Source organism: Rattus norvegicus, chromosome X, assembly GCF_021556685.1.
Source record: "Rattus norvegicus strain SHRSP/BbbUtx chromosome X, alternate assembly SHRSP_T2T, whole genome shotgun sequence".
NCBI lineage: Eukaryota > Metazoa > Chordata > Mammalia > Rodentia > Muridae > Rattus > Rattus norvegicus.
The window spans coordinates 77,781,883-77,808,267 of NC_141554.1; the positions used below are offsets into that span (position 1 = coordinate 77,781,883).

At 41.5% G+C, this 26,385-nt stretch overlaps 1 long non-coding RNA gene across 3 annotated transcripts in view; it reads left to right on the forward strand.

Moving 5' to 3' along the window:
- LOC102555916 (uncharacterized) overlaps window positions 1-26,385 on the forward strand; it is a 101,476-nt gene that overhangs the window by 50,423 nt on the left and 24,668 nt on the right. Inside the window, exon 4 of one of the 3 annotated variants that reach the window (XR_015647008.1) lies at window positions 956-2,610. The exons of 1 other annotated variant lie outside the window; for it this stretch is intronic. This is a non-coding gene — a long non-coding RNA (uncharacterized LOC102555916). Of the gene's footprint in view, window positions 1-955; window positions 2,611-26,385 lie in introns of those variants that run through there. One more of the 3 variants, XR_015647013.1, reaches the window with a different exon arrangement.

A 26,385-nucleotide genomic window follows, 5' to 3' on the forward strand; every position in this document is an offset into this window, starting at 1 on the left:
TGGTATGAGGTCTTCTATGAATTCTGCACTACACAATGGAGTACTACTCAGCTATCAAAAACAATGACTTTATGAAATTCATAGGCAAATGGATGTAACTAGAAAATATCATCCTGAGTGAGGTAACCCACTTACTGATAAGTGGATATTAGCCCAAAAGCTCAAATTACCCAAGATGTATTTCACAGACCACATGAATCTCAAGAAGAAGGACAACTAAAGTGTGGGTGCTTCAGTTCTTCTTAAAATGGGGAACAAAAATATTCATAGGAGGAGATATGGAGACAAAGTTTGGAGCAGACACTGAAAGAATGGCCATTCAGAGCCTGCTCCACCTGGGGATCCAGCCCATATACATACAGCCACCAAAAGTAGACAATATTGATGAAGCCAAGAAGTGCATGCTGAGAGGAGCCTGATATAGCTGTCTTCTGAGAGGCTCTGCCAGAGCATGACAAATACAGAGGCAGACTCTTGCAGCCAACCATTGAACTGACAATGGGGTCCCCATTGGAGGAGTTAGAGAAAATATAGAAGGAGCTGAGGGGGCTTGCAACCCCATAAGAACAACAATACCAACCAAGCAGAGCTCCCAGGGACTAAACCACTATCCAAAGACTACCCATGGCTCCAGGTACATAGGTAGCAGAGGATGGCCTTGTTGGGCACCAATGGGAAGAGAAGCCTTTGGTCCTGCCAATGCTGGAGAAATAGAGGTGGATTAGGGCAGAATTGTGGGAGGGGATGACTGGGAAGAGTTCGGTGAGCAGAATGTAAAAGAATAAGTATAAAGTTAAAAAAAAATCACAGTTGGGAAAATCATATGCCCTGGGGTTGGAGAATAGGGCTGGATACCATTGTTTAGCTAAATTGACATGGTTTCACACTTCCGGTATGCTTACATTTACAAACAAACACTGCTCTCAGCCTTAACTGGAGGGTCTTCTCTTTGCAGCCAATGGTGATGAATGCAGACATGTAGCTGCTCAGATACCAAGAACAATTTACAGTTGAGCGTTCAGTCCTGAAGAAGTTATTCCTACTATCCTCTCTGTGGCTCATGGGACTTCAGAGAAGAGGGAGGGGGAAGAAGGAAGAGCCAGAAAATAGGTCTGCAACATGCTGTCTTCAGGGTGTGACACAGGACTGCAATCATGATCTCATCACAGCTGTGTTTTCCAGCTTTGGTACTGTATGAGACTGAAGCAGTCAGCAGTTAATCACCTCCTGGATGAACCGAGGAATGTGGATGGATTCTTGAAGGGAGCAGTAATTGTGTTCAGTTGTTTATCTACTGGTGTTCACCCCAGGCTCCAGTGGATAGTTTCAGAACTATGTCACGTGGTTAGAAATAATCTGATCACAAAACAACAGAATGGCATGAATGCAGGAAAGAATTTTGAAGGAAAGGGGTTAGTTTTCAAGAGTGGGAAGGAGATAATAGGGGGAGACGAGAGAGTAATCCTAATAAACTATATACTTCTATGAATCTGTTTTGAAAAACAGTTAATAAAAGATAAATGAAAAAAGAAGAAAAATGATTTATAAAATAAAATCCAAGAATGCCATCAACTGAGATGTTCAAGCCCTAATGCAAAGAACACAAGGAACATGAAAAGCTAAGGGAACATGGCTCCATCAATAATTACTCATCACACAGAAATGACTGAATTGGATGCAATCTCAGGTGAGAAGTCAAAGGAATGATTAAAAGTTATGACTGCCCAAAAGACCCAACACGCAGCTGAAAGAGTCAGATGCAGATATGTGCACACAACCAATGGACAGAAGCTGCTGACCCCTGTGGTTGAATTAGGGAAAAGCTGGAGGAAGCTGAGGAGGAGAGCAACCCTGTAGGAGGACCAGCAGTCTCAGTTAACCTGGACCCCTGAGATCTCTCAGACACTGGATCTCCACCCAGGCAGCATACACCAGCTGAGATGAGGCCCCCAACACATGTACAGCAGAGGACTCCTGGGTCTGGGTTCAATCAGAGAAGATGCACCTAACCCTCAAGAGACTGGAGGCCCCAGGGAGTTTAGTGGTCTGGTGGGGTGGAGACATCCTTTGGAGACACGGGGGTTGGGGAAGGATGGGATGTAGAATTGTTGGGGGTGGGGGTGGACCGGGAAGGGAATAAAATCTGGAGTGTAAAAATAAATAAATAAATTAATTAATTAATTAAAAAGTACATTAAAGAAATCACAAACAACATGAAAAAATTCCAGAATAAATTCCAAAAATACAAACTTAGTGAAAAATGGAAGTCAATTTAGGATATAAAATGGGATTCAGGGAAAAATAGAAATACTCAATTATGAAACAAAACTGAGATTCGGGCATCTTTACTTTGGCCTTCCTGGAGGGTAGCATGGCTAATATCCACGTATACGTGAGGACATCCATGCATATCCTGTTGGGTCTGGGTTACCTCCCTCAGGATGGTATTTTCTAGTTCCATCCATTTGCCTGCAAACTTCATGTCCTCGTTTTTCAATAGCTGAGTAGTATTCCATTGTGTAAATGTACCACATTTTCTGTATCCATTCTTTGTTTGAGGAACATCTGAGTTGCTTCTAGTTTGGGACTATTATGAATAAAGCCACTATGAACATAGTGGAGCATGTGTCCTAGTGGTGTGGTGGAGCACCTTTTGGGTATATGTCTGGGATTGGTATAGCTGGGTCCTCAGATATATGTCCAATTTTCTGAGGAACTACCAAACTGATTTCCAGAGTGGTTATACACGTTTGCAATCCCACCAACAACGGAGGAGTGTTCCTCTTTTTCCACATCCTCACCAGCATCTGCTGTCACCTGAGATTTTGATCTTGGGCATTCTGACTGGTGTGAGGTGGAATCTCAGAGTTTTTTCGATTTTCATTTCTCTGCTGACTAAGGAGGTTGATCATTTCTTTAAGGGCTTGTCAGTTGTTTGAGATTCCTCTGTTGATAATTCTCTGTTCATCTCTGTACCCCATTTTAATTGGGTTATTTGATTTGTTGGTGTCTAACTTCTTAGTTCCTTAAATATTTTGGATATTAGCTCTCTGTCAGATGTAGGATTGAGAAAGATCTTTTCCCGATATGTAGGCTGCTGTTTTGTCCTATTGACAGTGTTCTTTGCCTTACAGAAGCTTTTAGGAGTCTATGGGGGTGACTTTAGCTAAGACATATAGCAGCGGCCATATGGAACCTGAAATGGCCTCCTCCTATAGCCAGTCAGGACTCCCACTGGATGGATAAGGACACCAACTCACTTGCAGAACTTTCAACCCACAATCTGTCCTGTCTACAATAAATGCAGGGATAAAAATGGAGCAGAGACTGAGGGAATTGTCAGGCAATAAGCAGCCAAACTTGAGGCCTATCACATGGGCAAAACACTATTAATGTTACCCTGTAATACTTGCAAACGGGAGCCTGGCATAACTGTCTTTTAAGAGACTCCACCCATCAGCTGACTAAAACAGATGCAGAGACAAACATTGGATGGAACTAGGGGAGTTGAGGGCTCTGGAGGGGATATGAACTGGAAGACCAACAGAGTCAACTAACCTAGGCCCTTGACAGCTTTCAAAGACTGAACTACCAACCAAATAGCACATAGGGACCTAGTCTTCCCACACATATGTAGCAAAAGTGCAGTTTGTTCTTCATGTGGCCTACCAACAACTGGAGTGGGGGTTGTCCCTAAAGCTGTTGCCAGCTTGTGGATCCTGTTCCCCTAACTGGGCTGCCTTGTCTGGTCTCAGTGGGAGAGGATGTGCCTAGTACTGAAGAGACTTGATGTGTCATGGTGTGGGATACTCAGAGGGGGCCTCCCGCCTCTCAGAGGAGAAGGAGAGGAGGTTAGGGGAGGGATTCCATGGGGAGGACTGGAAGGAGGGGGCAATGAGGGGTATGAAAAGTGACTAAATAAATAAATTAATGAAAAACAACTAAATTGAAATATTGTAAATGAAAAATTCTGTAAGTCAAATAGAAAGCAATGTGGAAAGCTAAAGAATAGGATAAAACAAGAAAACAGAAAAGCAGGGCTTGAAGACAAAGTATATGTATTAGAACATTCACACAATGGCAAAGATAAATTAATAAAGTATGAACAGACAATACTGTAGACTACTATGAAAAGAGCAAACATGTGAAACATGGGCATAAAAGAATTCCTTGCTAAAGTCAAAAACAGTTTTCAGTCAAACTATTGAATAAAAAATCCAAAATCTAGAGAAAGATGATGCAGATACAATAGGTATTTAGAACACCAAAAAGAAAAGAAAGCACCCTTCTCACATTACAGTTAAAATACTAAATAAACAAAACAAAGAAAATATACTGGATGCTGCAAGAGAGAAACACCACATCATATATAAAGGCAGGCTCATCGGAATAGCACCAGATAGGTTTCTCAGCAGAAACAACTGACTATTCAGACTAATATCAGCAAATGAATAAAACTATCTATCATAATGGAAGAAGGAAGAAAAAGCTTCCCATGGTAAAAGCAGGCTAAAGGAACTTAAGACTAAAGTCAGCTCTATGGGAGATACTTGACAGAATCCTTCGGATTAAAGAGACTACAGGTTAAATCAGACTACAGGAAGGAGTGAACTGTGCTCTATGTGCTCTAGCAGTGGTTTAACAGATAATCGGTATGAAAATATTAATAAACACACAAAATTAACCAAATGACACTAAATAATATACCCATTCCAGTAATAACTCTGAATACCAAAGGTCTGTATTTCCCAATCAAAAGATACAGATGGTGAGGTAACTCAGAAGGAAGGAGCTTGCTGCCAAGCCTGCTGAGTTGCATACAGTCACCAAACTTACTTGAGAGAGAACCAACCTCAGTATGTTGTCCTCTGACCTCCACACATGCAGTGTGCCACTCTGAAACCCTCCCAGAAACAATCCATCTGTCAATCAATCAATCAATCAATATTAAAATAAATTTAACAACTCTTAAGGAGGTCTCTCACACCTGGCCCTGGGATTTTCATTTAATTAGGCTTCTGGTGAGAAGCATTATTTATTCATAGAGGGTGACTCTGTTGACGCTCTCTTTTTATTAGATGACATTAAAAATAAATTCATAAAATAATAGGCCTCAATATGGACTATTCATGTATCCTGAGTTTGGGTTACCTCTCCCTTCCCCTGCTCCTCTTCTCCCACCCCAACACAACTCAGAGTTTTCTTTTTTTTTTTCCTTTTTAAAAATTCGGTATTTCTTATTTGCATTTCAAATGTTATTTCCTTTCCTGGTTTCCTGTCCATAAGCCCCCTAACCCCTCCCCCTCCCCATCTATAAGGGTATTCCCCTCCCCAAGCACTCCCTTTACTCCCCTCAACATTCCCCTACACTGGGGGTTCAACCTTGGCATGACCAAGGGTTTCTCTTTTCATTGGTGCCCAGCAAAGCCATTCTCTGCTACATATGCAGTTGGAGCCATGGGTCTGTCCATGTATAGTCTTTGGGTAGTGGTTTAGTCCGTGGGAGCTCTGGTTGGATAGCATTGTTGTTCTTATGGGGTTGTGAACCCCTTCAGCTACTCAGAGTTTTCTACCTCCAGTATTCCCTTCTCTGTTTCATGTCCAATATGTTCCATTGCTCCCTGTCTCAACAGCTCACCCCCCAAAGGAATAGAGTCATTTCTGTGCCATGCCTAGAATAGTAAAGCTGAGTCGTATGACAGTTTTATTTTTTATTCTTTGAGCAGTATCTATGAAGACTTCATGGTGACCATACCATTTTACACTTTTAATAGTGAATAAGAGTGATCCTTTCCCCACAGCCTTACCAGCACTTGTAGCCATTTGTTTTTTTGATTATAGCAATTCTGACAGGAGCAAGAAGAAATCTCAAAGTAGTTTGGTTTACAATTTCCTGATGACTAAGGATGTTCGGTACTTTATTAAAGTATTTATTAACCATCTGTGTAGAATTCCATACAATGTGTTTTGATTACATTCACCCCTCCTCTCTGAACTCTTCCAGATCCACACTTATTCCCTATGTACCCAAAAACTGTCTTGGAGAACATAATACTAAAAGAACTGAGTTAGGGAGAAAAAGGAGAGAATTCATGGATGTAAGGGTGAATAAGGTCAACATGTATAATATGTCTTATTGAAAATGTCCTTATGCAGCTGGACAGTTCCCAGCATCCAAGTTTGGTGGCCCAGAACTGTCTGCAACTTCAGGTCCAGGGGATTTGAAGTTTTCTGGCCTCTGGGGGCACTGCAGTTACCGTGTGCCCATAACCACACAGAGACAAACACACACACACACACACACGTAAATTAATTTTTTCAAAACCTATTTTTAATGATGTTTTTTTTTATTAACTTGAGTATTTCTTATATACATTTCGAGTGTTATTCCCTTTCCCGGTTTCCGGGCAAACATCCCCCTCCCCCTCCCCTTCTTTATGGGCGTTCCCCTCTGCATCCTCCCCACCATGCCGCCCTCCCCCCAACAATTTAGTTCATTGAGGGTTCAGTCTTAGCAGGACCTAGGGCTTCCCCTTCCACTGGTGCTCTTACTAGGATATTTATTGCTACCTATGAGGTCAGAGTCCAGGGTCAGTCCATGTACAGTCTTTAGGTAGTGGCTTAGTCCCTGGAAGCTCTGGTTGCTTGGCATTGTTGTACATATGGGGTCTCGAGCCCCTTCAAGCTCTTCCAGTTCTTTCTCTGATTCCTTCAACGGGGGTCCTATTCTCAGTTCAGTGGTTTGCTGCTGGCATTCGCCTCTGTATTTGCTGTATTCTGGCTGTGTCTCTCAGGAGCGATCTACATCCGGCTCCTGTCGGTCTGCACTTCTTTGCTTCATCCATCTTGTCTAATTGGGTGGCTGTATATGTATGGGCCACATGTGGGGCAGGCTCTGAATGGGTGTTCCTACAGTCTCTGTTTTAATCTTTGCCTCTCTCTTCCCTGCCAAGGGTATTCTTGTTCCCCTTTTAAAGAAGGAGTGAAGCATTCACATTTTGATCATCCGTCTTGAGTTTCATTTGTTCTAGGCATCTAAGGTAATTCAAGCATTTGGGCTAATAGCCACTTATCAATGAGTGCATACCATGTGTGTTTTTCTCTGATTGGGTTACCTCACTCAGGATGATATTTTCCAGTTCCGACCATTTGCCTATGAATTTCATAAAGTCATTGTTTTTGATAGCTGAGTAATATTCCATTGTGTAGATGTACCACATTTTGTGTATCCATTCCTCTGTTGAAGGGCATCTGGGTTCTTTCCAGCCTCTGGCTATTATAAATAAGGCTGCTATGAACATAGTGGAGCATGTGTCTTTTTTATATGTTGGGGCATCTTTTGGGTATATGCCCAAGAGAGGTATAGCTGGGTCCTCAGGCAGTTCAATGTCCAATTTTCTGAGGAACCTCCAGACTGATTTCCAGAATGGTTTTACCAGTCTGCAATCCCACCAACAATGGAGGAGTGTTCCTCTTTCTCCACAACCTCGCCAGCATCTGCTGTCACCTGAGTTGTTGACCTTAGCCATTCTCACTGGTGTGAGGTGAAATTTCAGGGTTGTTTTGATTTGCATTTCCCTTATGACTAAAGATGTTGAACATTTCTTTAGGTGTTTCTCAGCCATTCGGCATTCCTCAGCTGTGAATTCTTTGTTTAGCTCTGAACCCCATTTTTAATAGGGTTATTTGTCTCCCTGCGGTCTAACTTCTTGATTTCTTTGTATATTTTGGATATAAGGCCTCTATCTGTTGTAGGATTGGTAAAGATCTTTTCCCAATCTGTTCGTTGCCGTTTTGTCCTAACCACAGTGTCCTTTGCCTTACAGAAGCTTTGCAGTTTTATGAGATCCCATTTGTCGATTCTTGATCTTAGAGCATAAGCCATTGCTGTTTTGTTCAGGAAATTTTTTCAAGTGCCCATGTGTTCCACATGCTTCCCTAGTTTTTCTTCTATTAGTTTGAGTGTATCTGGTTTGATGTGGAGGTCCTTGATCCACTTGGACTTAAGCTTTGTACAGGGTGATGAGCATGGATCCATCTGCATTCTTCTACATGTTGACCTCCAGTTGAACCAGCACCATTTGCTGAAAATGCTATCTTTTTTTCCATTGGATGGTTTTGGCTCCTTTGTCAAAAATCAAGTGCCCATAGGTGTGTGGGGTTCATTTCTGAGTCTTCAATTCTGTTCCATTGGTCTATCTGTCTGTCTCTGTACCAATGCCATGCAGTTTTTATCACTATTGCTCTGTAATACTGCTTGAGTTCAGGGATAGTGATTCCCCCTGAAGTCCTTTTATTGTTGAGGATAGTTTTAGCTATCCTGGGTTATTTGTTATTCCAGATGAATTTGTAAATTGTTCTGTCTAACTCTTTGAAGAATTGGATTGGTATTTTGATGGGGATTGCATTGAATCTGTAGATCGCTTTTGGTAAAATGGCCATTTTTACTATATTAATCCTGCCAATCCATGAGCATGGGAGATCTTTCCATCTTCTGAGGACTTCTTCAATTTCTTTCTTCAGAGTCTTGAAGTTCTTATTGTACAAATCTTTTACTTGCTTGGTTAAAGTCACACCGAGGTGCTTTATATTATTGGGTCTATTATGAAGGGTGTCGTTTCCCTAATTTCTTTCTCGGCTTGTTTCTCTTTTGTGTAGAGGAAGGCTACTGATTTATTTGAGTTAATTTTATACCCAGCCACTTTGCTGAAGTTGTTTATCAGCTTTAGTAGTTCTCTGGTGGAACTTTTGGGATCACTTAAATATACTATCATATCATCTGCAAATAGTGATATTTTGACTTCTTCTTTTCCGATCTGTATCCCCTTGACCTCCTTTTGTTGTCTGATTGCTCTGGCTAGAACTTCAAGAACTATATTGAATAAGTAGGGAGAGAGTGGGCAGCCTTGTCTAGTCCCTGATTTTAGTGAGATTGCTTCAAGTTTCTCTCCATTTAGTTTAATGTTAGCAACTGGTTTGCTGTATATGGCTTTTACTATGTTTAGGTATGGGCCTTGAATCCCTATTCTTTCCAGGACTTTTATCATGAAGTGGTATTGAATTTTGTCAAATGCTTTCTCAGCATCTAATGAAATGATCATGTGGTTTTGTTCTTTCAGTTTGTTTATATAATGGATCACGTTGATGGTTTTCCGTATATTAAACCATCCCTGCATGCCTGGGATGAAGCCTACTTGATCATGGTGGATGATTGTTTTGATGTGCTCTTGGATTCGGTTTGCCAGAATTTTATTGAGTATTTTTGTGTCGATATTCATAAGGGAAATTGGTCTGAAGTTCTCTTTCTTTGTTGGGTCTTTGTGTGGTTTAGGTATAAGAGTAATTGTGGCTTCATAGAAGGAATTCGGTAGTGCTCCATCCGTTTCAATTTTGTGGAATAGTTTGGATAATATTGGTACGAGGTCTTCTATGAAGGTCTGATAGAATTCTGCACTAAACCCGTCTGGACCTGGGCTCTTTTTGGTTGGGAGACCTTTAATGACTGCTTCTATTTCCTTAGGAGTTATGGGGTTGTTTAACTGGTTTATCTGTTCCTGGTTTAACTTCGGTACCTGGTATCTGTCTAGGAAATTGTCCATTTCCTGCAGATTTTCAAGTTTTGTTGAATATAGGCTTTTATAGTAAGATCTGATGATTTTTTGAATTTCCTCTGAATCTGTAGTTAAGTCTCCGTTTTCATTTCTGATTTTGTTAATTTGGATACACTCTCTGTATCCTCTTGTTAGTCTGGCTAGGGTTTATCTATCTTGTTGATTTTCTGAAAGAACCAACTTTTGGTTCTGTTGATTCTTTCTATGGTCCTTTTTGTTTCTACTTGGTTGATTTCAGCTTTGAGTTTGATTATTTTCTGCCTTCTACTCCTCCTGGGTGTGTTTGCTTCTTTTTGTTCTAGAGCTTTTAGGTGTGCTGTCAAGCTGCTGACATATGCTCTTTCCTGTTTCTTTCTGCAGGCACTCAGCGCTATGAGTTTTCCTGTTAGCACAGCTTTCTTTGTGTCCCATAAGTTTGGGTATTTTGTACGTTCATTTTCATTAAATTCTAAAAAGTCTTTAATTTCTTTCTTTATTTCCTCCTTGACCAGGTTATCATTGAGTAGAGCATTGTTCAATTTCCACGTATATGTGGGCATTCTTCCCTTATTGTTATTGAAGACCAGTTTTAGGCCGTGGTGGTCCGATAGCACGCATGGGATTATTTCTATCTTTCTGTACTTGTTGAGGCCCGTTTTTTGACCAATTATATGGTCAATTTTGGAGAAAGTACCATGAGGAGCTGAGAAGAAGGTATATCCTTTTGCTTTAGGATAGAATGTTCTATAAATATCTGTTAAGTCCATTTGGCTCATGACTTCTCTTAGTCTGTCTACGTCTCTGTTTAATTTCTGTTTCCATGATCTGTCCATTGATGAGAGTGGGGTATTGAAGTCTCCTACTATTATTGTGTGAGGTGCAATGTGTGTTTTGAGCTTTATTAAGGTTTCTTTTACGTATGTAGTTGCCCTTGTATTTGGGGCATAGATATTTAGGATTGAGAGTTCTTCTTGGTGGATTTTTCCTTTGAGGAATATGAAGTGTCCTTCCTTATCTTTTTTGATGACTTTTAGTTGAAAATTGATTTTATTTGATATTAGAATGGCTACTCCAGCTTGCTTCTTCCGACCATTTGCTTGGAAAGTTTTTTCCAGCCTTTCACTCTGAGGTAGTGTCTGTCTTTGTCTCTGAGGTGTGTTTCCTGTAGGCAGCAGAATGCAGGGTCCTTGTTTCGTATCCAGTTTGTTAATCTATGTCTTTTTATTGGGTAGTTGAGGCCATTGATGTTGAGAGATATTAAGGAATAGTGATTATTGCTTCCTGTTATATTCATATTTGGATGTGAGGTTATGTTTGTGTGCTTTTCTTCTCTTTGTTTTGTTGCCAAGACGATTAGTTTCTTGCTTCTTCTAGGGTACAGCTTGCCTCCTTATGTTGGGCTTTAGCATTTATTATCGTTTGTAGTGCTGGATTTGTAGAAAGATATTGTGTAAATTTGGTTTTGTCATGGAATATCTTGGTTTCTCCATTTATGTTAATTGAGCGTTTTGCAGGATACAGTAACCTGGGCTGGCATTTGTGTTCTCTTAGGGTCTGTATGACATCTGTCCATGATCTGCTGGCTTTCATAGTTTCTGGCGAAAAGTCTGGTGTAATTCTGATAGGTCTGCCTTTATATGTTCCTTGACCTTTTTCCCTTACTGCTTTTAATATTCTTTCTTTATTTTGTGCGTTTGGTGTTTTGACAATTATGTGACGGGAGGTGTTTCTTTTCTGGTCCAATCTATTTGGAGTTCTGTAGGCTTCTTGTATGCCCATGGGTATCTCTTTTTCTAGGTTAGGGAAGTTTTCTTCTATGATTTTGTTGAAGATATTTACTGGTCCTTTGAGCTGGGAGTCTTCACTCTCTTCTATACCTATTATCCTTAGGTTTGATCTTCTCATTGAGTCCTGGATTTCCTGTATGTTTTGGACCAGTAGCTTTTTCTGCTTTACATTATCTTTGACAGTTGAGTCAATGATTTCTATGGAATCTTCTGCTCCCGAGATTCTCTCTTCCATCTCTTGTATTCTGTTGGTGAAGCTTGTATCTACAGCTCCTTGTCTCTTCTTTTGGTTTTCTATATCCAGGGTTGTTTCCATGTGTTCTTTCTTGATTGCTTCTATTTCCATTTTTAATTCCTTCAACTGTTTGATTGTGTTTTCCTGGAATTCTTTCAGTGATTTTTGTAACTCCTCTCTATGGGCTTCTACTTTTTTATTTATGATTTCCTGGAATTCTTTCAGGGATTTTTGTGACTCCTCTCTATGGGCTTCTACTTGTTTACTTATGATTTCCTGGAATTCTTTCAGGGATTTTTTGCGATTCATCTCTGTAGGCTTCTACTTGTTCTCTAAGGGAGTTCTTCACGTCTTTCTTGAAGTCCTCCAGCATCCTGATCAAATATGATTTTGAAACTAGATCTTGCTTTTCTGGTGTGTTTGGATATTCCATGTTTGCTTTAGTGGGAGAATTGGGCTCCAATGATGCCATGTAGTCTTGGTTTGTGTTGCTTGGGTTCCTGCGCTTGCCTCTCGCCATCAGATTATCTCTAGTGTTACTTTGTTCTGCTATATCTGACAGTGGCTAGACTGTCCTATAAGCCTGTGTGTCAGGAGTGCTGTAGACCTGTTTTCCTGTTTTCTTTCAGCCAGTTATGGGGACAGAGTGTTCTGCTTTCGGGCGTGTAGTTTTTCCTATCTACAGGCCTTCCGCTGTTCCTGTGGGCCTGTGTCTGGTGTTCACCAGGCAGGTCACTTGCAGCAGAAATGTTGGTCTTACCTGTGGTCCCGAGGCTCAAGTTTGCTCGTGGGGTGCTGCCTACGAGCTCTCTGTGGCGGCAGCAACCAGGAAGATCTGTGTCATCCTTTCCGGGAGCCTCCGTGCACCAGGGTTCCAGATGGCGTTTGGTGTTTTCCTCTGGCATCAGAGATGAGTGCAGAGTGCAGTTTCTTCTGGTTTCCCAGGCGTGTCTGCCTCTCTGTAGGTTTAGCTCTCCCTCCCACAGGATTTGGGTGCAGAGAACTGTTTATCTGGTAGATCCCTTCAGGTTCTGGCGGTGTCTCAGACACAGCGGTCCTGCTACTCTTGGGCCCTCCTCTACGGGAACCCAGAGGCCGTATACAGTTTCCTCTTGGGCCAGGGATGTGGGCAGGGGTGGGCAGTGTTGGTGGTCTCTTCCGCTCTGCAGCCTCAGGAGTGCCCAGCTGACCAGGCGGTGAGGTCTCTCTCTCACGGGGTTTGGGAGCAGAGAGCTGCAGCGGGCCAGGATCCGTGGGTTTGGGACTCCCCCCCCCCACTAAATACCGGAAGGGCCCGGTCCTAGAGGAATTTTGCCTCTGTATGTCCTGAGTTCACCACGGAGGTCTCTTGCAGCAGAAAAGTTGGTCTTACCTGTGGTCCCGAGGCTCAAGTTTGCTCATGGGGTGCTGCCTACGAGCTCTCCGCAGTGGCAGCAACCAGGAAGATCTGTGCCGCCGTTTCCGGGAGCTTCTGTGCACCAGGGTTCCAGATGGCGTTTGGTGTTTTCCTCTGGCATCAGAAATGTGTGCAGAGTGCAGTCTCTTCTGGTTTCCCAGGCGTGTCTGCCTCTCTGAAGGTTTAGCTCTCCCTCCCACGGGATATGGGTGCAGAGAACTGTTTATCTGGTAGATCCCTTCAGGTTCTGGCGGTGTCTCAGACGCAGCGGTCCTGCTGCTCTTGGGCCCTCCTCTACAGGAACCCAGAGGTCTTATACAGTTTCCTCTTGGGCCAGGGATGTGGGCAGGGGTGGGCGGTGTTGGTGGTCTCGTCTGCTCTGCAGCCTCAGGAGTGCGCCTTAATGATGGTTCTTAAAAGTTTTAACCTCCCTTGTAGCCGACCACTCACCAGAGGTAATGGAGAGAAAGGGTATGAGAGAGGTGGACCTGCTTAGAAAGGTTCTTTGGAGGCGAATGCCAGCAGCAAACCACTGAACTGAGAACAGGACCCCCGTTGAAGGAATTAGAGAAAGAACTCGAAGAGCTTGAAGGGGTTTGAGACCCCTTATGAACAACAATGCCAACCAACCAGAGCCTCCAGGGACTAAGCCACTACCTAATGACTATACATGGAGTGACCCTGGACTCTGACCTCATAGGTAGCAATGAATATCCTAGTAAGAGCACCAGTTGAAGGGGAAGCCCTTGGTCCTGCTAACACTGAACCCCCAGTGAACGTGATTGATGGGGGAGGGTGGTAATGGGGGGAGGATGGGGAGGGGAACACCAATAAAGAAGGGGAGGGGGAGGGATTAGGGGGATGTTTGCCCAGAAACCGGGAAAGGGAATAACACTCGAAATGTAAATAAGAAATACTCAAGTTAAAAAAAAAAAAAAAGAAAGGTTCTTTGGAGCAACTCCCAACTGTGTTGTCTGGACATCAGCAGTTCAGTTCACAGGTCAGCAGGCAGTGGCAGCTCGATCCACTGGTAAACACTTCACAGATACACCAGCAGTCCACTTTGGTAGAGTCAGGTTAGCACCTACAAATCAGCAGCTATGGTACTACCTAGCAGAGACAACTAGGCCTTGAGTCAGCAGACTCCCTTGGCTGGAGTCAGCAGAAGGGAGAATGCCAGGAGAAGTTCTCAGCTATGCCTCTCTCAGGGAAGCAAAGACTGGAGACCTATAAGCATTATGCAGCTAGCTTTATAAGCAAGCGTAGATCAGCCTCTGTCACTGTCCATCAAGTCCTACTTATACCCTCCAAACATTGTGTGTCCTCCAAAAGTCTTGCCTCAGCATGTACACCTGTCTCAGGTGACATCACTCTGCCAATCCCCCTGAGTCCATGGAAGCGGCAAGAAACTGCAGCACACCACCAGAAGTTTTTTGGTGCATTTCTCTCTGTGGAGTCCCAACAAATGCAAGACAACTATGCAATGCAAGGCAGACCAATATAGGCCTGTCATTAGTAAAGAGGCCTTCATCATGTGTCCTTTCACAGGCTTGCTTTAGCAGAACATCCTCTCTCCTGTGTCTGCTTCAGCTAAATATTCCTTCATGTGTTTGCCCCAGCAAAATACCTTCCAACAGTACTGACTTTCCAAAGAACCCTCACATTTCCACTTCTCTCTCCTCTCTCCCCCCTCACACACATTTAAAAATAAAATAAATATTTTAAAAATATCTATTTATTTTTATTTGTTATGTGTATGAGTGTTTTTGCTTGTACACGTTTTTGTGCACTATGTGCATACCAGATGGTTCTGAGACACCATGTGGGTGCTTGGAACCAAACCTGGCTTATCTGCAAAAACAAAGTGCTTTTACTCTCCGAGCAATCTTTCCAACCACCAAATAAAACAAATCTCCATTTTAAAAATAAAATTGTCCCTATGTAACACAGTTCATGCACAATGGCATTGTTTTACAAGCAGCCACAGTCTATGCCTTTAGTACAGGCAGTTCTACCACTGCTATAGTCAATTTGACCACTGCTGTGCCCTCTGCTCCCTTGCGGTGTGTTAAATCAACTTTCACTTTTAGCCTTTGGCAGGAGGTGAGGGGAACCACTTTTCAGGCATTTTATTATTTGACTGGATATTTTTCAAATTTATATATTCATTAACTTCAAATTGGTTTCTATACAAATTTTTCAAATCTCTATTAAGTCCTTTAGAATAGGGTTACAGGGAAAAGGGTGTCTCCAAGACCTGATTCCAACGACTCAGACTCAGGTTGGATTTCTTCTCCCTGTTGTTTATTGTACTTGTCCACGAGTAACAGTTTGTTTCCTCAGCCTGAGTATATGCTCTTCCAAGTCAAGTACCTCCTTTCCCCTGTCCATATTTCTATAACGTAATATTTAGTTCAGAATTCTGAGCACCATTCAAATCTGGTTTCTTCATATCACTGCTGATTCCCGGGACCATGAACATGAGAGCTGTATAATATGTCCAAATGATGCTGCTTTTCAAACTTGTCACTGTTCTTTGCTTTCTGTCACCAAGGAAACAATTATATAAAAATGCCTGTCTGCATTTTTTTCCTTTACTGTAAACATGAGGAAACTTGGAAATTTGCTCAGCAACTCAGAACCCTGTGAGATCTCTTATTTCCCCTACTTGGTACCAGTCTGGCGAATATATTAAGTTCTAGTTAATGGGGTGTCACGGGAATAGTCAGTGTAGGTCATTATTCTTTTTCTCTCTTTACTGGACCATATACATTAACACACATTAATCTAAGTTTTGTGTCTTTTTATTCTCCAAATGTTCCAAAGAAAATAAGTAAAGACACATTGGGGAGCTTTTAAGCTCCAAACATTTCTCCCTGACTGGCTTCAGTCAGCAAGTTATCCATGTTCTCTAATAAGGTTTGAATCATACTCTCTTTTCCTTTATAACCCATACACTGACCCATAGTCATCTGGGTACATTTTCTATGTAGAAATAATATTAAATCAACCACAGCTTGTACTATCAGTGCCATAGTGTTCTGATTGTCTTTCTAGTCAAACTTCTAAGTTGTATGTGTCATAGACAAGTTTTCTTGGCACCTCCTTTTAGGTCATCATGAGAAAGTAAGGCTTCTGATCTAGCACATTTTCCTGAGTAGTTCTTATACTCATTCTACGAAAAGAAAAAAAAAAAACAGTTTTCAGACGTTTCTACTTTCTTTATCTCCTGACTTCAGACCATGACACATACTGGTAGGCTAGAATTTATATGACAAGGTGTTAAATGTTAATTCATAAATTAGAAGCCATGCTGTGGCTCACTGCTTTGCTAATGTTTAAGCCTCAATACTCCACTTATTTTTCATGAGTTACTGCCTACACCCCTCGCATACACCTATTTTTATATCAGCCTCCTAGGATTCTGACTACTGAATACCCTAGGTTGTTTGGAACGTGGATGAGAAAGAGATCTTATGTCTTCTGACAGAGAAGTTCCAGTCAGTGAACTATAGAAAAATGGGGAAAGATAATCTCATATATCAAAGATAGCATGCAAATATGAAAGCCTGGATATGGAAAAGGTCTGCTCTGGGTAAACTTGCTGAAGATTCAAACAGATCAAAATAAAGAGTTTGTAATCCTATGCTGTCATCTGCAGATATATTACATATTAGTCTTTCTGTCCATTCATTTACTTTAAAACAACCTACATATTCTATCTAGGCACTGTGTAAGATATTGAAAATGCTTACGAGAATCTTTTTTTTATTTTTTTTCCGGGGAACTCTGCTCCTGTGGGAACTACAGGAAATTGAAAATGCAATGTGGTATGATGTGTGTTATCAGAAAAGTGGAATGTTTACACAGGATTTACTGGAAACTCATAAAAGGGACACCTGATCAGGATTTTTGTTTCAATGTAGGCTTCTTCAAGGAAGTGACATTCAATCTAAAAACTAAAGCTTGAATAATTATTGCACAGGCAGCAGAAGAGACAGGATGTTCTTTCCAGTGTGGTTTGGCATGTGCAAAGGTTATGGAAATAGAAGGTCTGCAAAGTTCGAGAAAATGTGTGGATTTTGTAATAATTATCAAGAGTAAGGAAAATGGTTCAAGAGACCTCGGGAGCCACAGTAGCAGAGGCAAAAACTTAATAGAGAATTTAATTAATGTAGATTAATTACTGCTATGAGATGTGTAAGATTTGAGCTTGGACCAAAAGATTCAGCTAAGGTCTATCTAGTGTGGAATCTGGCAAAACAAAAACAGAACTAAATCATATCATCATCATCATCAACAACAACAAAAACAACAACAACAAAACATTAATCAGAGGGCAGAAATGTGAGGATGTCTGGTGGTGTTACTGTTTTCTGAAGAACATTCAATACTTATCAAGGAACTTTATATATTATTTAGCAGGAGGAAAGTTTCCCAATTAAAAAATCATGCTTGTGGTACAGTGCTAAATGATTTAAAAATCATTGAGAAAATAAAGAAAAAATCTGATGACGGGCTTGGAAGAGATTGGTGGTCTAGACAGTTACCGTGACTGTAGTACAAGGTCAAAGAAAAGACTTTGAACTGGATGCTAGGGGTGGTAGGAAGGGTGTGACTTCTTTTAGTCTGCCCCTATTTATATTAAATCAGGGTCCCAGGAGAATCAATTAATAGAAATATTGTTTGCTTATGGTTTTGAACCCATATTATTCAAATATCTCTCATATAATGAAGAATCCAGAGAATAGTAAGACTGGTACGCTAGAAGTCTAAATGTCCTATATCCTGGCCCTCTTTCCTGTCAAATATTGGTTATCAGTGAAAATTTCTTAAAGTCTCTGATTCCAACATTTTCTCTGTGAAATAAAAATAAAAGTATCTCACACCTCTATTTTGTGTGCCACAAAATTTTACATGTCTATAGGATGTTCACATGAAAAAATGGTACAATTCCTGTGTGATGGCTAATATAGATTATCTACTTGACAAAAACTAGACTCACCTGGGATATAAATCTCTGATCATGTCTGTGAGGGAATTTCTGCTTTGTGTTAATGGAAGTGGGAACACCCACCCTAAATGAGAGGGGCACTATTCTATGGGTTGGTGTCCCAGATCAAATCAAAAAGGAGAAAGCACCAGCATTCATCCCCTGACCCCTGGCTCCCAACTATGGATACAATGTGATTTCTTGCCTCTGCTACCTTTACTTCTTCACCATGGTGGATTTGCCCTTGAATTGTGAGCCAATGTAGGGTGCTTCTTCCTTAATGTGTTTTGACAGATAGGTTATCACAACAGTGAGAAAAGTGACTACCCTTTGATGCCCCAAATCTATAGTCATATAGCTGGTTGTCAGATCAAATGCCAATGACAAAAACCTTAGGAGAATTAACAGCTTTCAGTGCAGGAGAACAGCGATAAAATTTTCAGCTCAAGGAAGATATACATTCCTCATGTTAAGGATAAGATGTGATCATGGAGTGGAATGAGATAATTATGGAGGACAGAAAGATCAAGTTCAAGGCGCCAATATGAAAATATGGAAGACTTATTTAAGGACATAGCAAATGGCCTGCAATTGTTGGGTCCTAAGTTGTTTTGGGAAAAGTTCTCATGAAAATTGGTTTTATTAACATGTACTCTAATATTAATGACATTCAGTATGATATATGTGGAGAGGTAATTCAACCTCCATTGTGCACTGTTTGAGGGTTTACTTACAAGACACGGGGATAAGTCAAAAGCAGGCACATCACAGAAAGCACAACTTGAGTGACAACTCCCCAAAACCTGCCACTTTGGAGTTCTCTATGCAACTTTCAGGCAGCCTGGTGGTCCCAATATTCCTTTCCTGCAGTTCGACTGGTCAGAGTCTTCACCCTCAGCAACCGTTTACTGTTTAGCCAGTGTAGGTCCTTAAAAATCTTCCACATTTTATTTTCTCCCTAACTTATGAGCTTTTTATAATCTCTTGAGGCTTCTGAGCCTCTACTCCTAAATGGAGCAAAAGTTTCCACCTGGCAGGAGTCTTTTCATTCAGAAGGATGTGCTGTACAACAATCTCATAGTAGCAAAGAGTTAAATAGTAGCATCACTGAGGGTTGGGATGGGGAGATGTTTGCCAAAGAGCACTAAGTTGCAGTTGCATTATAGGAATGAGTAACTGAGGAGATAAATAACAATATTAGCAAGACCCCTCCACTTCACAAATGTTCATTATTAAGATGTAAAAAGCCAGTATATGCATTATAAAAACATTGAATGAAATGGTTTCACATGCTGAGCTAAGGTCTTATATATTTGAAGTTAAAGTAGCAATAGAGTATATTTCTGAAGTCTTCTCAATGGAATACTCTCAGTTAATATTGTTTAGTTAACATTTCTTCTAAAGAAATAATGTAAACTCCAACTTCATAGTATCTGTGAACTCCTCATCTAGAAAGTATTTTAACATAAGCTGAAGAACAAATTCACATGATTTGTGGGAAGAATTTTTTTCTATGTACAAAGCCTGTCTGAGAAGAGCCATTAGCAAATGGTAGACTGACTGAAGGAGATATGACAAGCTAGCAAGTAGGGTACTTACTGTTCTGTATCCTGGGAAAGTTCCTGTTTACAAAAGGAGATTTGAGTATATTCTATAGTCAGTGGGAAGTGACTGAGAACACGTTTGTAGTACAATGTTGAATGATGTGGATTTGAATGGCAAAAACCACTGAGACAGCAACGTAGGGCTTGGGATCAGTCATCTTGGACTGGTAATAGACTAAGTAAAAAATTGTGGAGTCAAAAGAGAAAGTGAGGTAACTCAGACCCAAAAGGACATGCATGATATGTACTCACTAATAAGTGGATATTAGCCAAAAAGTATAGAATACCCAGGATACAATGTATAGAACTCAAGAAGGTTAACAAGCCAAAGGGCCCAACTGAGGGTGCTTCAGTCCCACTTGGGAGGGAGAAGAAAGCAATCACAGGAGGCAGAGGGAAGGATCTGAGTGGGAGAGGGAGGCAAAGGGAAAAGAGGAACATGAACAGGTATTGTTGGGGGTGGCAGGACAGAAGAGTAGCCCTGAGAGTCAGCAGAATGAATAGAAATATGCAATGTCCAGGGGTGGTAGGTGGAGGAACCCTGTAGAATGTACCAGAGACCTGGGAGGTGAGAGACACTCAGGACTCAAATGGAGGGACCTTAGATGAAATGCCTAACCGTGGGGAGAGGGAACTTGTACAGTCCACCTCCAGTAGAAAGACAGGGCATCAAGAGGAGGGATGGGGTTGCCATCCCACAGTCAAATAACTCTGACCCAGAATTGTTCCTGCTTAAAAGAACGGCAGGGACAAGAATGGAGAAGAGACTGGAGGAAAGGAGGTCCAGTGACAGGCCCAACTTGGAATCCATCTCAAGGTGGGGCCCCAAGGCCTGACACTATTACTGAGGCTATGGTGTGCTTACAGACAGAAGCCTAGCATTGCTGTCCTCTGAGAGGCCCAACAAGCAACTAACAGATGTAGATACTTACACCCAATCAGTGGACTGAAGTTGGATACCCCTGTGGTGGAATTAGGGAAAGGCTGGAAGAAGCTGAGGAAGAGGGCAGTTCCATAAGACGACCAACAGTCTCAACTCAACTGTACCCGCTGAGATCTCTCAGACACTGTGCCACCAACCAGGCACCATACACTAACTGGTCCGAGCTCCCTGACACATATGCAGGAGAGCACTGCCTGGTCTGGCCTCAGTGGAAGAAGGTGTACCTAACCCTCTAGAGACTTGAGGCCCCAGGGAGGGGGGAGGTCTGATGGGAGGGGATGGGGTGGAGGTGGGGAGTTCCTCTTGTAGAAAAGGGGCAGGAGGAATGGGATGAGGAACCGAGGGAGAGCAGACTGGGAGGGGGATAATGACTGGACTGTAAAAAAATAAAAGTAATACTACTAATCATTTTAGAAAAGAGAAATGCTGGGATTAAACTCTCGTTATAAAGATGGAATTAACATAGTGCTTACTCCCTGCTGACATTAGGCAAAGGAAGTCAGCCGCCCTGTTGGAAATGTTGATGTTTATATGAACAGGGCCTCTCATGCTATAGCTGAAACCTTGTCCAGGTCAAAGCCCTAGAGATCTCTTGTTATAGAGTAATGTCCTCTGAGTCTCAAAAAAGCTCATTTTCCCAGAAACTTTATTTGACTTCATGCTTTTTTTGACATTTCTTCGCAAAGCTCTTCTCTTAGCCTTAGTACACACACCTGTTTATCAGATATAACTTATCAGTGACTTTCTCTTTTTTGCATTTTATTGGATATTTTATGTATTTACATTTCAAATGTTATCCTCTTTCCAGGTTCCCCCCTCTCCCATTCCCCTTTCCCCTCCTTCTATGAAGATGTTCCCTCTCCCACTCACACCCCACCACCCTGGCATTCCCCTACACTAGGGAAACAAGCCTTCATAGGACCAAGGGCTTTTCCTCCTATTGATAGCAAACAATGGCATCCTCTGCTGCATATGCAGCTGGAGCCATGGGTCTCTCCATGTGTATTCCTAGGTTAGTGGTTTAGTCCCTTGGATCTCTGGGCGGGGGGCTGCTGGGTTGATATTGTTCTTCCTATGGGGTTGCAAACCCCTTCAGCTCTTTCTATCCTTTCTCTAACTCCTCCATTGGGGTTCCTGTGCTCAGTGAGAGGGTTAGCTGTGAGCATCACCTCTGTATCTTTCAAGTATACACTTTTAAAGCCTGCACTGCTTTCATTGTATCTCATAAGCTTTGATATGTTGTGCCTTCATTTTCATTAAGTTTTAAAAAGTCTTTAATTTCTTTCTTTATTTCTTCTTTGACCAAGTTATCATTGAGTAGAGCATTGTTCAGCTTCCATGTATATGTAGGCTTTCTGTTGTTTTTGTTGTTATTGAAGGTCAGCCATAGTCCATGGTGATCTGATAGGATGCATGGGATTATTTCAATCTTGTATCTGTTGAAGCCTGTTTTGTGACTGATTATATGGTCAATTTTGGAGAAGGTTCCATGAGGTGCTGAGAAGAAGGTATATTTTTTGTTTTAGGATGAAATGTTCTATAAATATCCATTAAATCCATTTGGTTCATAACTTCTGGTAGGTTCACTGTGTCTTTAGTTTCTGTTTCTGAGAGAGGGGTGTTGAAGTCTCCCACTATTATAGTTTGAGGTGCAATGTGTGCTTTGAGCTTTAGTAAGGTTTCTTTTATGAATGTTGGTGTCCTTGCATTTGGAGCATAGATGTTCAGAATTGAGAGGTGATCTTGGTAGATTTTTCCTTTGATGAGTATGGAGTGTCCTTCCTTATCTTTTTTGATAACTTTTCTGAAAGTTTTTTGAAAGTTGATTTTATCTGATATTAGAATGGCTAATCCAGCTTGTTTCTTTGGACCATTTGCTTGGAAAGTTGTTTTCCAGCCTTTGTCTCTGAGGTGTGTTTCCTGTATGTAGCAAAATCCTGGGTCCTCTTTATATATCCAGTCTGTTAGTCTATGTCTTTTTATTGGGGAATTGAGTCCATTGATGTTGAGAAATATTCAAGAATAGTGATTGTTGCTTCCTGTTATTTTTACTGTTAGAGGTAGAATCACGTTTGTGTGTCTCTCTTCTTTTGGTTTTGTTGCAAAGAGATTACTTTTTTGCTTTTTCTACAAGAAGGGTGTAGTTTCCCTTCTTGTGTTGGAGTTTTCCATCTATTATCCTTTGTAAGGCTGGATTTGTAGAAAGATATTGTGTAAATTTGGTTTTGTCATGGAATATCTTGGTTTCTCCATCTGTGTTAATTGCGAGTTTTGCTGGATAAAGTTTTGCTGGGCTGGCATTTGTGTTCTCTTGGGGTCTGCATTTGCCGTGGTGGGAGAACTGGGTTATGATGATGCCAGGTAGTCTTGATTTCTGTTGCTTAGGTGCTTGTGCTTTCCTCTCACCATCTGGTTATTTCTGGTGTTAGTTGATCTTGCTGTCTCTGACTGGAGCTTGTCCCTCCTCTGAGTCTCTGATCTTAGGTGTGTCAGCACTCCTGAAAGACAATATCTCTCTCTGCAGGATTCGCCTGCAGAGAGCTGTGGCAGTGGGTTAGCTTTGGGGCCCAGATGGATACTGGAATGATCCTTTCGCCCAGCTGCTCTGCATTTCCTGTGCCCTATGAGCTCCTGGCAGGTCCCTCTTTGGACTGTTATTAGATAGAAAGTGGGAGTCTCACATGTGGACTTAGGAGTGCGAGTACTCCTGGAAAATCAGCTCTTTCCTGCAGGATTTGGGTATGGAGGGCTATGGGACAACCTTAGCGCTGGTCACAGATGGCGACGGGAAGGAGTGAGTTTCTTACTCATGCCAAGATAGTAGAAGGCTTCTTCGCTTAAAGGTTAAGCCTCAAAATAATGGGCTAGAACAGGGAAGACAACAAATGTTTTATTTACATGTGTCAGATGATGTTGGATTTCTGGGATCTGACTGATGGCTATACTGAGTTGCTATAGAGAGATGGTAGAGTTGGTTTTGCAATATGAACAAGACCTACTAATTCCCCACATGAAGAGAAGGTGTAAGAGAAAGAGAAAAATATCAGATTTTTCATATTCTAAAATTCAAGGAGTTTAAACATGCTGAAGTAACTGTCATTCAAAGAAGATAGGGATAATTTTAGCCATTAGAATGGAGACTTCAGTGAAACCACAGCAATTATGAAACCATTTTTGACCTAGGAGATAGTGGTGACCATGCTCAAATTTCAGCACAAATGGAAACAGAGTAGCAACACAGGCAAAATTGATTTCAAGTGGGAGGTGATAGGCTGAGGCTTTCAGGAGTTTGTGTAGGAAAAGCAAGCAGTCACTTATATGATGAGTGTTCATAGATTGTTTATTTCTTTTTCTTTTTTATTTCTATGAAAGACCGCTGCTTCTTGGTACTATACTCGATATACTTTTGCCTATTTTTGTGGAATTCAACAACAGTAGCAACAACTCTCTGCATGGTAGCTCAAATGAGCTAATCAAACTCATTAAGGTAGAAAAAGGGGGCTGGAACCTTGAAGCCAAATGGGACAGTGCTTAATTATCTGATTTTGCCTTATTTATACTAGGCTTAGAATTGTAGAAAAAGCAGAAACCTGTAAATGCCAATAAATGCGGCAGTTCAAAAAATAAAATAAAACAAAAATACCATATAAAAATTCTATTGATTTTACTGGGAATCCACAAGACACATTATTTCCCCATTTTACAAGTAATAGAACAATTAGAAATGTTACTTGATCTCATTTTCAAAGGATGGTCATAATCATCTTTTCTATATTATAAATACTTTGGAAAAGAGACCACAAATATTAAAATTTTAGATCAACTTTTAAATCTATTTTCTAGTTTCCTTTGGTTCTAAAATCAAAAATAAAAACAAAACAAAACAAAAAAGCCTTTGTTGCTAGATGGCCTTTCCTTCAGTCTCTGCTCCACTCTTTGTCCCTGAATTTCCTTTTGACAGGAGGAATTCTGGATTCACATTTTTGAGATGGGTAGGTAGCCCCATCCCTCAACATGGGGCTGTGTATATCCACTGAATATGGTCTCTACAGGTTTTCTCTCCCCATTTGTTGGGCATTTCGACTAATGTCATCCCTGTTGGGTCCTGGGAAACTTTTGGGTCTCTGGCATCTGGAACTTTCAAGTGGCTACCCCCAGCTCCCCATTACCCACTGCTACACATCTCTGTTCCATTTCCTGACCCTTTGTACTTCACCCCCCTCCTCTGGAATCTGATCCTGCTCCCTTTACCCTCCCCCTTCTCTCTCCCTTTCAGATCCCTCCCTCTAACTACTGAGATTGTTTTCTTCCCCTTTCTGAGTAGAACTGAAGCATCCACAATTTGGTCTTCCTTCTTCTTGGGATTCATAGGGTCTGTGAGTTTTATTGTGGGTATTCTGAGCTATTTTGGCTAATATCCACTTATCAGTGAGTATATACCATGTGTACTCTTTTGTGACTGGTTTACCTCACTCAGGATGATATTTTCTAGTTCCATCTATTTGCCTGTGAATTTCATGAACTCATTGCTTTTAATAGCTGGGTAGTAGTCCATTGTGTAAATGAACAAATTTTCTGTATCCAGTCCTCTGTTGAGGAACATCTGGGTTCTTTCTGGCTTCTGAACTGAACACCAATGGCTTATGCCCTCAGATCAAGAATCAACAAATGAAAATTTCAAAGTTTCTGTAAGGCAAAGGACACTGTCATTAGGAAAAAACAGCAACCAACAGAATGGGAAAAGATCTTTACTAGCCCTACATCTGATAGAAGGCTCATATCCAATATATCATATCCAATATATACAAAGAACTCAAGAACCTAGACTCCAGAGAACCACATGACCCAATCAACAAATGGTGTACAGAGCTAAACAAGAATTCTTTTTTTTTTTATTAACTTGAGTATTTCTTATATACATTTCGAGTGTTATTCCCTTTCCCGGTATCCGGGCAAACATCCCCCTCCCCCCTCCCCTTCCTTATGGGTGTTCCCCTCCCAACCCTCCCCCCATTGCCGCCCTCCCCCCACCAGTCTAGTTCACTGGGGGTTCAGTCTTAGCAGGACCCAGGGCTTCCCCTTCCACTGGTGCTCTTACTAGGATATTCATTGCTACCTATGAGGTCAGAGTCCAGGGTCAGTCCATGTATAGTCTTTAGGTAGTGGCTTAGTCCCTGGAAGCTCTGGTTGCTTGGCATTGTTGTACATATGGGGTCTCGAGCCCCTTCAAGCTCTAAACAAGAATTCTTAACTGAGGAATATCGAATGGCTGAGAAGCACCTACAGAAGTGTTCGATACCCTTAGTCATCAGGGAAATGCAAATCAAAACCCCTGTGATTCCACCTTACATCAGTCAGAATGGTTAAGATCAAAAACTCCGGCAACAGCAAATGCTAGCAAGGATGTGGAGAAAGAGGGACACTCCTCCATTGTTGGTGGGATTGCAGACTGGTACAACCATTCTGGAAATCAGTCTGGAGGTTCCTCAGAAAATTGGACATAGTACTACCTGAGGATCCAGATATACCACTCCCGGGCATATGCCCAAAAGATGCTCCAACATATAACAAGGCACATACCCCACTATGTTCATAGCAGCATTTTCAATAAATGGTGCTGGACCAACTGGTGGTCTGCATGTAGAAGAATTCAAATTGATCCATTCCTATGTCCTTGACCAATGCTCAAGTCCAAGTGGATCAAGGACCTCCACATAAAACCAGATATGCTGAATCTAATAGAAAAGAATGTAGGGAAGATCCTAGAATACTTGGGCATGGGGGGAAACTTCTTGAACAGAACACCATTTCCTTGTTCTTTCAGAGGAACAAATCGA